Below are 12,691 nucleotides of genomic sequence, written 5' to 3'. Positions count from 1 at the left end.
TATCTTTCTGTTTCAAATTGTCTCTCATAAACAACGTATTGTTGGATTCTGGTTTCTAATCCATTCTGCTATCCACTTTTGTTTTATGGGTGAATTCATCCCATTCACATTCATAGTTTTTTTTTTTTAATTAGTATTTCATTTTCTCCCTAATTACATATCAAGAAAAAGTTTAGTATTCATTTTTACAAGCTTTTGAGTTCCATATTTTTCTCCCTCCCTCCCAGTTTGATATAGTTTATTATATGCTATCATCATATTCATAGTTATAGTATTGCTAACTGTAGATTTCCCATCATATTCCCTTATATTCCTCCTTTTTAAAAAAATCCTTTTCCTTTCACAAAAGTTTTGTTTTGCTTCTTACTACTGCCTCCCTTAATCCATGTCCATCCATCCTCTTATCAGCACTCCTTCCCTCTCCCTCTCCTAGTCTGCCCCTCCTATTTCCTTGCTAGGTAAAATGAATTTCCAATTCTGGGGTGGGTGTGTGTGTGCGTGCATTTTTTCTTCCTTTAACCAGTTTAGATGAGAGTGAGGTTCAAGCATTGTCTGGTTCCCCTTCCCCCATTTCCCCTCCGTTTTAAATTTTTTTAGGAGGGGGAGGCAATCAGATTGAAGTGACTTGCCCAGGTTCACACAGCTAGTAAGGGTCCGAGGTCAGATTTGAACTCAATTCCTCCTGACTCCAGTGTTCTATCCACTGTACCACCTAGCTGCCTCTTCCCCTCCATTTTAAAAACTCTTCCTTGCATGTATCTGTCATATAAAATAATTTTCTCTGTTTTTCCCCTCCCTTCCTCCTTCTTCCATTGCACCCCTCTTTCTCACCCTTCCATTTTTCTTTTGAAATTACCTCAACATGATAGACTCACATTTGTGCCCTCTATTTAAGAAGAGTCTTTCTAACTGCCCTTGTGAATATAAAATTCTTAAGGGTTGCATGTATCATTTTCCCATTTAGAAACGTAAACAGTTTAACCTTATTAAGGCCCTTCTGATTTTCTTTCATGTTTACTTTATGCTACACTTCAGTCTTGTGTTTGAATGTAAGATTTTCCATTCACCTCTGACCTTTATTTACATCAGGAATGCTTGAAAGTCCTCTATTTCATTAAATAGCCATTCCCCCCCCCCCGCCCCGAAGTATTATACTCAGTTTTATTAGGAACATTATGCTTGATTGTAATTCTAGCTCCTTTCCTTCTAGAATATTATATGCCAAGCCTTCTGCTTCTTTGTACTGGTAACTGCTAAGTCTTATGTGATCCTGACTGTGGTCCCATCGTATTTGAATTCTTCCTTTCTGGCTGCTCACAGTATTTTCTCCTTGACCTGAAGGCTCTGGATCTTGGTTATAATATTCTTGCAGTTTTCTTTGGTATATCTTTCAGGATGTGATTAGTAGATTCTTTCAGTTTCTACTTTGCTCTCTAGTTCTATGATATCTGGGTAATTTTCTTTTATAATTTTTTGAAATATGATGTCTAGGCTCATTTTTTGATCTTAGATTTCAGGTAGTCACATAATTCTTAAATTATTTCTTCTCAATATATTTTCCAGGTGATTTTTTTTTTCCTGATGAGATAATTCATATTTTCTTTTTTTTTCTTTTGTCTTTTACCCTTGTTTAATTGTTTCTTTTCTTTTTCTTTTTTTTTTTCAGCCAAAGACAAGGTTTATTAGAACATCCGTCATATTGGGCAGACTCTTAAGGAGTCTGAACATCAGTTAGCTAGTGGCTAGATTATAAGAATCTGAGCAGTGGCTAGATTGTAAGAATCTAAGCATCTTAATGGAGACCAGATGGACCTTATATACAGAAAGATTGTGGGAGAGATCTAGGAATGGCCAAGTAGTTTGGGGTGACTGGAGGAGGGGTCTAAGGAGATCTGGATGGGAGTGGCCAGTAAGCTGGGGTGAACAGAACTCCTGGGACCTGGACAATGGAGCCTAGCTAGAATTAAGTGTGGGAAATGGCTAGGGGCCATAGGGAGGGCTAGGCTAGGTTAAGGGTAACAGAATTGGGAGATTGGGTGTAGCTACAATGTAAGTCCAGTTGATGGGATTATAGCCTCAGGCAAAGGAAAGTCCAGGGTTTTTCCTTTCTGGGGTCCAGATCCCAACCCCATCATTCCCCCATCAAACAAATGGGACCCAAATTCTTTTGGGGTAAGGGGCGAAGGTCTCAGATTCTGAAACTGCTTCCTATTGACAAGGGACATAGAGCTGTCCGTGCCTCAAGGGGGTCCCAAAGAGGAGGTTGACTGGAACCAATCACAGGTTGCATCCAGGAAACAATGAGAGGGACATTGGCTGGTACCCAGTGTTTGCTATCAACTATAGGTGAATGGCCTGTAGTCTAGAAGACACAAATCTGACAGAAAAAACTGCAGGGCCCAGATATGACAAGACAAAACATCCTTAGCTCTGTTTGGATTCAGATAATTCATTTTTCCCAACCATGCAGTATCAAATCCACCTCATAGCCAGACTCAGGAATAGCTAGGTGAGTAACATTCCTTTTCAAAGGAACATAATGGGGAATACTGAGCCAGGAGGATCCCGTCTTAGACTGAGGCTAAAATTGTCCTCTCAGCTTTTCCCAGTGCTGACTTCCCACCAGTCAGTAGCTGAGTAACTTGTGGCATTTCTCTCAGATGGTGGATTATTGATTATCGATGGATTATGATCCATCAGACAACTCAAAATAAAATTCTAGGAGCTTTTACCTCAAACAGCAAGTTTCATTAATCACAGCTTAGGAGAAACTTTTCCAGGATTTACATCTTACATTTGTTCTGGTGTAAAAACCTAATCATTAGAGATTTCTATACACTTGCAAATTCTCAGCAAGCCATACATAGCCCAAACAACCTTTTTGGCTAGTTTACACATTAAAACAATAACCAACAATAGCTAAATTATTTTAACTGTAACCAAATTATGAAAAGTTGCTTGACATAACTGATACGAAAAAGTTCATCAATTTGAAACTTGAAACAAACCCATTATCAATCAGGTGACTTCAATTTCGTTAAATGCATTTCCAAATTACTTTACACAGAGAATCAACATTTCATCATTAACAGTTAAAACTACAAATTTAAAAGAGTGTGCTTACTCAAGTTTGAGAGGCCAGCTTCTTTACCTTGAGCAGGATGTGCTGAACCTGGGTGATGCTTCCAGGCAAAGATTGCCCCAGAGCCCAAGGCCATTGCCAGGGGGGCCCATGCTGTAGCTGCTGCCCCTCCCCACTCCTTCCTTTCCCAGGTGGGGGAGGGTAAAATCAAAGGTGAGGGGTAAAGGGTGAAACTCTCTTCTCCTATGAGGGGGACTAGCAGATACCCTCTTGACTTAAGGAAAGGGAGTGGGAGAAAGGAGTGACCAGGGTTGTAAGGAGGAGTTTCAAAACTCCTTAATGATCAATCACAAAACCTCCAGAATCTGCCAAGATATTTTTAGCTGTTCTAACTTTTTCCTGCAACCTCCATGAAGTAAGATTCAAGGGTGTAGGGGGAAGGGAGTAAGTAAGCCTCAGGGAACCAAAAGGCAACTGCAGTCTTCCCCAATTCCCTGGTGCCAAGAGAACTGACAAAATTGGGCATACACATCTGGATAGGGCATCCGCCCTTGTCCTCTATGCTGTGGAAGGTGTACCCAAGTCTATGGCCTCGAACCAAACCAGTGGACCGAGAGCCTGAGAGCATCAGGTTGGGTGCGAGACAGCCTCATAACTGTCTGCTGGAAAAGCACCTCCAAGCCTTGGTACTTGGAGAGCGACCCCAACTACAGAGCAAGAAAGGAGGGAGGGGAGGCTTACATACCTTCCAGTCTTGGCTGGAGAAGAACTTGGGGTCAAGTAGTTTCCCTGTATGGGCCATCAAAATGTTGAGGTTTAGGGGTTAGGGGTGCTGGGACCCCAAAATCACAACATGAGGGTCCTGCCTGAAAGAATTTGACCCAAGCCTTCTTTCAGCCAAAGACAAGGTTTATTAGAACATCCGTCATATTGGGCAGACGCTTAAGGAGTCTGAACATTAGTGAGCTAGTGGCTAGATTTTAAGAATCTAAGCCTGTTTAATTGTTTCTTGATGTCTCATGGAGTCATTAGCTTCCACTTGACCAATTCTAATTTTTTTTTTTTGGTCTCAGTAATGGGGTTAAGTGACTTGCCCAGGGTCACACAGCTACTATGTGTCAAGTGTCTGAGGCCAGATCTGAACTCAGGTCCTCCTGACTTCAGGGCCGGTGCTCTATCCACTGTGCCACCTAGCTGCCTTGACCAATTCTAATTTTAAAGGAGTTATTTTCTTCGGTATTTTTGTGCCTCTTTTACCAAGCTGCTAATTCTCTTTTTACAATTTTCTTGCATTTCTCTTTTTATCCCAACTTTCCCTCTCCCACTTTTACTTGATTTTTAAAATGATTTTCCCCCTTTTAAAAAAAATCTCTTTAGAAAGAAACCAAACAAATCTCTTTTGGGAATTCTTGTTGGGCTTATGTCCAATCTGCATTTTTCTTTGAGGCTTTGCTTGCAGATATTTTCAAGTCATTGTCTTCTGCGTTTATGTCCTTGTCCCCGTAGTAGCTTTTTTCATGGTCACGTTCCTTTTTGTTGTTTGCTTATTTTTCCAACCCATTTCCCTGGGGCGATGATGGGTCTGAGCGTCTTTGTATTTATTTCATTTTCTCTCCATTTATGTCTTTAATTACAGAATCTTAAAAGGTACAACTGTACCTGGAATAGTAATTTCTTCAAGCCCACGTCTGGCTGTGTTGCCTCCTTGCTTAACAATCATCAGTGACTGTGGACTCTCAGATAAAATGGAAGCCCCCTTTTTTAGTATCTGCAACCTCTCTCCATCTCACATCAGCCTCCTTTAGAGGCTTCCATTTTAGAAATGTTTTCTGTATGCTTAATATCAATATATAAGTAGAGCCTATATCAGATTGCATGCCGTCTTGGGGAAGGAGGGAAAATTTAAAATTCAAAAGCTTATGGAAGCGAATGTTGAAAACTAAAAATAAATAAATTAAAAAAAAAAAAAAAAAAGAATGTAGATTCCTTGAGGTTGGGGAGGGGCGAGTGTGTTTGTTTCTTTTTTGCTTTTTCTTTGTATTCCTAGCGCTTAATACAGTTCCCAGCACTTAGCAATTGCTTAATTAGCTCTTGTTGGTTGATTTTTAAAAATAAATTTTTATTGATCTTTTGTTTTAGAAGAAAATTCCATTTTCTATCCCACTCATCTCTGCTTGCCCAGATGGTCCCAGGGTCTCCCCTTCATGCTTTAAGCCTCTGGCTTTTTGACGGCTACAGCTGCTTAAACTCTGTTGAGGATGAGAGGGGTCATCAACTATAATCTTCCTAGTAATGTGACGGACCACCAGGCCTTACCGCCTGCCCTTCCGTTGGGTTCTGAGGGCTTCTGGGCTTTGTCATCTGCTCTGCGTCCCTACCCCGCAGACCTCTGCCCACCGCATCCTCAGGACTGTGGGGTCTCTCAGCTGCCCGAAGCCAGACTCCTCAGTCTGTTTTCTCTCTGTGAACATAGCCTCTCCCAATATCTGTTAAATCTTAAAATTCCAGTCCTGGGACAGCAGGGGCCCTTTTGTTTGTATTCTCCCGGGCTTTGGCGCGCAGCAAGGTCTTAATCAATGCTTTTCTATTCCTAGTAGAATGTCCTCTCCTCGTGGGCAGGGACTGGGTTTTATTTTGTATTACCAGTGTCTGGTGCACAGTAGGAACACAGGTGCACAGTAGGTACACAGTAGGTGCAGATTGAGTTGGGTCTCAAAGGGGAGAATTAAATTTGAAAAGTTTTATTTTAAAGTAATCATTACACCCTCCCCAACCCCCCCCCAAAGCAAAGCAAAGCAAGACCCCAAACCAGTCAGGATTGAACCTGCTGCCTGCCAAGAGCCCACATTCGTTGTTTGCATACCCTTTTCAGCTGCTCATCATGTTCTTTCTTATTGTAGAAAAGCAACTGCTTTAAATCCCATCTCATTTGATTCACTGAGTGACGACAGATGCCCTTTGTGGGAGACAGCCAGTTGGCCCCTGTGGCTAGGTAATCTGCATGAGGGCAGGCAGGGTAAATGCAGTCTGAAGACCCAGGGGAAGGACTTCAGATGGCAGAACAGTTGTCCAGTCCTGTGTAGGCTGGATGGGAGAGACTGGAGGCAGTGCAGAGCCCCTGCTTCTGCGGGCCCCCTCGGAGGCCTCTCCAGTTTCTTGGGATGCCAAGCAGCGCCATTTTGGTTCTTGCTTAGCTCCAGAATGAGTGGGGATCACAAGTTGGGCCCCCGTGGCTCCGCTTGATAAAGCAGGGTACATCCTGCCATGAAACAGCCAGTTGTCTCCTGAATAGCTGTCCTCTTGGGGAGATGTTGGTGTTAAGCTTAAGTCTGGTTCCCTGTCGCTGCCATCCATGGGTTGTTCTCCCCTGGAAAGTGACCTGCACGGGAACTTTCCAGGATTGTGTCTTCTCCAGGGCTGCTCTTTGGACCTTCCTGGTTCCTATAACTGCTCTTCGTCAAATTTTTAAAAATTATTATTGTTTAATTATTATCATTATTAAATTCTTATTTATTATTTAAATACCAATTATTTAATAATTGTTATTTTTATTATTATTTTCTTAAGCCCAAGTGACAAATTGAATTTAGTCAGGGAGCTTTGTTGACTTTTCACCTGAGCTCTCTGAAGGTAGAAGGTAAAGGCTGTATTCTCCTTCTCGTAGTCCCTACACCAGGGCCCCACAGAGGATGGCAGAGGTGGTAGGCCATGCACCTTGTCTGAGTAAATGGGCTTTGGGCGGCGTGGCTGCCGGCAGCACGCTGTAATTATCCCAGCAGAGCCCAGCCATTCCGTCAACTTTGACTCGGTGGCCCTTCGATGCCCTGCCGGGGGAACCGGGACAGGGGGCCAGGGCAGTGCATTGGATGGTTTGGTCTGAGGCCAGGATACACCTCCCAGTGTGACCATTATTCTCCATGGTAGGAATAGAACAGCTTAAGGAAATAAAGACATCGCATCCCTTTCTGAAGACACCTCCAGCCCTGTGTCGCCAAGACTGTGCTCCTTTAGGCAGGGATGCGTGTTGTAAGGCACGTGTTGGAGGGGTGCCCGTGGCACTGGCCTGTCAGAGTAAGGGAAGGGCCCTGGGACATCTGCCAGGAGAGAAGGGGGTTCTCTGGTTCCCTTCCCAGGCTCATTCATAGTGCTTTTCTCTGTTGCCGTTTACATTTGCTCGGCCTGGATCATGCTGAGTATCCACAGCCCCAGGGAAAGGGACTCAGGCCTCCTCAATAGCGTCCTCTGTCCAGGAGCCCAGTGTGCCTGGAGCACTCCCTCTTCCAGCCCCGGCCTCCTCCAATAGAGAAGGCTGGTTCAGGTACCTCCCTCTGCACGCAGATCGGCCCTCTCCAAGTTGGCTACGAATCCGGAGGTGTGTGACCTGTGTTTGCTGGGCAGTATTGACATAAGCCTGTGAAAACAGAAGCTGTGTGCGTGTGCACGTGCGTGTCAGATCAGAGGGCAGGTCAGAGAGTGCTGAATGAGCCTGTGGGATCGAGCCAAGTGTTAGCAAGCTGGTGTCCGTCCCTACGGCCGGTTAGCTCAGCGGCCTCGGTTTGGGGAAGGAGGAAGAGAACAGGGCTGTTTTGGCCTTCTGACTGTCAGATGTCTGAGTCGACAAGCTCTGTCTTGGACAATTCCCAGAAGTGAGCCGGAGGGACTAAAGAAATGGGGCCCGGGCTGGTCACCCACGTGCTGGGCTCTGGGCAGGCTTTTGGGTTGATGGCGGGAGGGTCATGCCGATTGAGAATGTTCCCATTCCACAAATCCTGAAGGTGGGCCCAGAAGGGAGCCTAAGGATTAGCGCCAGAGAACTGGCTTACTGTGATCCCAGAAAGGTTAGGGAGCAGACGAAGGCCCTGCCCTGCAGGAGCCTCCAGGCGTCTGGTGACCATGGGACATGGAGGGCACTTGCCAGTGGACGGAGGCCGGGCTGGGGGCTCTCGGTCAGGTGCTGTTGACGCAGCGGCCTTCTTTTGTTTCCTTTCTCTCGGGGTGTCTAATGCTTTCTGCTGATGCCAGTGTGACCAGTCAATCTGCATGTCCCCATTCTTTAAAATGTGGCACAGTCCGGCACCAGGGCCGCGGAGCTTGGTGTCAAACAGGGAACGTGGCACCCATGAACACTCTGGGAAATGCCCAGTGACCGTCGCCTCCCTTGGCCTGGGCAGACGGTGCCATCAGTCAGTCAATCAGGCAGTCAGTCATCATTGATTAAGCACCTGCTGTGTACCAGCACAGGCTGATCAAACGCTCAGCAGGGCTCTAACAGGACATTCTAGGCCCCAAAGCTCATCACTAAGGCAGCAGTGGGTGCTGGATCAATGTAATGTCAGGGATGCTGAGGCAGCATTCAGGGGCCCTTGGGCCTGGGCCTGGTGGGGCCAGGTCAGCACTGCTGTGGCCAGTTTTGACTCCCTGAGGGGGCATCGTCCCCCCTGTTGCCCTTTTGGCCATCAACAAGAGTCCCAGAGTAGCCCAGGTCTGGGGCTTGGCCAGTTCGGGGAAGTGAGGAGGGGAGGGAATAAACGTTTAGATAGTAATTACTGTGTGCCGGGCACTGTGCCAAGTACTCTACAGATATTGGATCCTCACCACCACCCTGGGAGGGAGATACCATTATCATCCCCATTTTATAGATGAGGAGATTGAAGCAGACAGTGGTTAAGTGACTTGCCCAGGGCCAATAAGTGTCGGAGGCTGGATTGGAACTCGGGTCTTCCTGACTCCAGCCCCAATGCTGCGTGCCCTGTGGTACTTCCTAGACGCCATCCTGGAGAAGCAGGTAGCGTTTTGTCTTTTCATCTCTGGCCCCAGTGCCTAAGACCGTCATTGCATGACCCCTACGAGGGGACTGTCTTTTGATTGCTGGCCTGATTTGCTCTTTCGTCCCTTCGTTTCCACTTTTGTTGGGCTCCACTCCCCTTGACTAGCTTCCCTCTCCACCTTCCCCACCGCCCTTGTGTGGTAGGTACTACCTTGTGACCCTGGACCCCTGAGTTGCTCATCTGAAGCGCTCTGTGACAGGGGTGCCAGAGGATGCATCTGAGAGAGGAGTCCCAGGGGACTCACCATGTCCTGGCCTCACTGGGGAGGGCAATCCTGTTCTAGGCAGACAGACAGAGTGTTCCCTGGCCCAAGGGAAGTGGGGCCGGGGGAGTGCAGCCTTCACTTGATGTCCGGGCAGGACAATGGGCCTGGCTTCATTCATGCCCAGTGCAGGCTCTGGGGCTTGGCCTCTCGTGTCCCAGTCGCTTGATACCTGAAACCTGCCTGTGGTTGGGGGCTGTAGCTGTCTCACTGAACGGCATTTGCTTAGAAGGCGATAGAGAAGCAAGGGTGAGATCAACCTGTGTGCTCCTGTGCATGCAGGTCAAGGACAGAGGCATGTGAAGCATCCCTCCTGCCATTTGTACCAATCACAGCCTACCTTGGGGAGGTGGGGAGGGCAGTGAGCAGGTGGGAATTGAGGTGAGGGTCACTACAGAGTTCTCCCTCTCCGGTTCAGCAGCAGTGAGGCAATTGGGGTTAAGTGACTTGCCCAGAGTCACACAGTGAGCGAGTTTTATGTTTCTGAGGCTGGATTTGAACTCAGATTCTCCTGCCTCCAGAGCCAGTGCTCTATCCAAAATATTTGTTTTCAAGAGAGCACTATCACAGTGCATAAACATCCGTGCTTAAAATGGAAGCCTCACCTCCTAGAGGACCACAGCATCGAGCAGAAGTCTTGGGACGTGCTACTGGAAAGGTGGCATCCAGTTCCTCTTCCTTCTACCTCCCAGGACTCCCTCTGCCCCTTGCATGGACTAGCCCTCCCTCTAGAAGTAGCCGCTCAGCCAAAGTGCCTTGTGGCACTTTTCCCGGTCTTCAGCGCTAAACCTTGGGCCATATCTTCTCCTTTTTAAACGTTTGCTCATTTCTCCACGTGAGCTGACTTCTCCCTCCACCACCTGTGTCCGTGAATGAAGCCTTCCTGTAAACGTCCTCTTTCTCTGGATTTTGCCATCATGCTCCCTCCGCCCCCTTTAGGATGTAAGCAACCTTGAGGGCAGGAGTTGGCCTTTTTATATTTCTGTAATATATAATAGTGCTTAGCACAGTGTCTGGCCCATAATCAGTGCTGTGTTAAGTGCTTGTTAACTGACTGACTGAAAAAAATTACTCCTCTTCCTCCAGTTCATGCAGGGGTACTGAACCTGCAGTCCACAGACTGATTCTTTTAATATTTTGATAATTATGTTTCAGTATTAGTGGCTCAGTAGATACAGTGCCAGACCTGGAGTCAGAGGACCTGAGTTCAAATCTGGCCTCAGAAGTTTACTAGCTGTGTGACCCTGTCACTTAACCCTGTTTGCCTGTTTCCTCATCTATCAGATGATTTGGAGAAAGAAATGGCAGACCCCTCCAGTACCTCTGACCCAAATGGGGCCATGAAAAGTTGGCCATGACCAAACAGACAACTGAACATCGTTCAGTTGGGTTGATTTCCTTTGTGATCCCACCCACTTTATGCACCCTTGAAAACCTGCTCTAGGGAGGATTCCAGAGAGGACTGCAGAGCTTCTTAACCAGGCCGCCAAAGGGGGCGTGGCCTGAGGAGGGCCAAGAACTCTTGCTCCAGTGGCGCCTTAGTGGAAGGCACTGGGGAGGGGAACAGATCATTATTAAGTGCCTACTGTGTGCCAGGCGCTGGGTGAAGCGCTTCACCAAGATTTTCTCATTTGATATTTTGAACAGATAATCCCCCTAAAAGTTTGGTAAAAAGTTTTCAGATATGTTCAGAGTAAATAAAACGTAACTCTTAAAGTTGACCAGATGTTCAAAGGATCAGAAAAGTGACTTAGAGTAATCATAGGCTTTTGATTGGGGTGAGACTGACCCTGTCATGTTGTAGATAGTGACAGCAGTGATCGCTACTTGGCGCCCAAAGGGACCCGAGGCCGATTCTCAGCAAGCCAGCCGTGTCATCCGTTTTACGCACCAGGGAACTAAGGCCCACGTCCAATCAATAAGCATCTGGTAGGCCTCGATATAGGGTAGGCACCATGCTAAGTAGGAGGACTGCAACACTCACCACCCCCTCTGGGAGCATACAGTCTAATCAAAGAGATTACCTGCAAACAGGTTTATATACAAATGAGTCATGGACCACAGAGGGGACATGATCCCGGGCAGGGGAAGGAAGCATGGCCATTAAGGGAATCAGGAGAGGGAAAGCGAGATTTCAGCTGAACCTCCAAAGAAAGCTGAGAAGCCAGAAGGTAGGGTGTTCTGGGCATGGAGGACAGCCAGGGAAAGTGCCCAGGCTTGGCATCTTGTGGGAGGAGCATTGAGGAGGTTGGCGTCGCTGGATCCGAGAGTGCTTGGAGCTTGGATCCTGGAGGTAATAGGGCCCTGGTGGATTGACTGACTAGGGTTTGGGATGTGGCCTGAGCTGCGCTTGGAGACCCCTTTGGTGGGCCAGGCTGTTGCCATGATCCAGGTGGGAGAGGATAAGGGCCTGCCCCTGGAGCATGGTGGGTCAGGGGGACCGAGGGGTGAAGCCAGGGGTGTGCCAAAGACCAAAATTACAAGACTAAAGATTGACTGGATGATGGGGCTGAAGAGAGAGTGAGGAGTAGAGGATGCCCACTGGGCAGTGGCCCTCGGGCCTGTGGTGCCGCTGTTGCTTTTGACAGTGATAGGGAAATGAGGAAGAGGAGAAAATTCGGGGCAGAGACAGTAGTCCTGCTTTGGGCTTGTTGAATTTAAGTTGAATATGGAGGAAATGTGAGCCTGAAAGTCAGAGAGGGATGAGCACTCAGGACAGAACCTTGGTGGGGCACCTGGGTAAAAAGCCAGCCTCAGAGCCTGAGGACTGGCCAACTTGGTCAAGAGATAGTCCAGAAGAGAGGGGATCTGAGAGGCGGAGGAGGACAGGAAAGGCCCTTGGATTTGGCGATTCCGCAATCCCAGGGCGGCTTCTGTGGAATCGGACGGTAGAAGCCTGATTGGAAGGGGTTAAGAAGAAAGGAGAGGAGGGGAAGTGGAGGCACAGATTAGAGACCGTTTTCTCACAGTTTAGCCCCAAGAAGGAGGGAAGAGAGAACTGTAGCCAGCAGAGATCAGCAGCTCACGGGAGGGGTTTTTCAAATGGGAGAGACAGGCATGTTTGTGGACATAGTTACTGAACATTTATTAAGCACCTCCTATATGCGAGGCACTGAGGCTCCAACAACAAAGAAAGATGCAGAAGACAATCCCTGCCCTCAAGGAGCTTGCAGTCTAATCAGGGAAGACCCCCCCCCCCACACACAAAAGGATGCTGAAAAGGAGTCCCAAGGAGTACATTAGCGGGAAGTGGAGAAGTGGCTGGCAGAGAGGAGCAGCTCTGCTGTGCCCTCCAGCCAGAAGGGGCCCCGGGGCAGTGAGGGCAGATGAATGAGGGGCAATGCTGTGGGGGAGGGGATGGCTGGCCTTTGTCGGCATGACGCGAGGCCCGGGAGGAGGAGGAGGGAGGGGCAGAAGGCACCTGGGTGACCGGAGGCGAGGAGCGACTAATGGGAAGAAACAGTAACAGCGCGCATTTCTGTGGCACCTACTGTATGCCAGGCGCGGCGCGAGGAGCTT

The 12,691-nt window shown here is 47.6% G+C and overlaps 1 protein-coding gene across 1 annotated transcript in view; it reads left to right on the top strand.

Annotated features, from left to right (window-relative positions):
• The window catches only part of MOB2 (MOB kinase activator 2), a 101,436-nt gene that overhangs the window by 53,582 nt on the left and 35,163 nt on the right, over nucleotides 1-12,691 (top strand). The window lies entirely within an intron of this gene.

Source organism: Vombatus ursinus, unplaced genomic scaffold (assembly GCF_900497805.2).
Source record: "Vombatus ursinus unplaced genomic scaffold, bare-nosed wombat genome assembly UNPS02014176.1, whole genome shotgun sequence".
In the NCBI taxonomy this organism is placed as follows: Eukaryota; Metazoa; Chordata; class Mammalia; order Diprotodontia; family Vombatidae; genus Vombatus; species Vombatus ursinus.
This window is presented reverse-complemented; position numbering and strand designations above follow the sequence as displayed.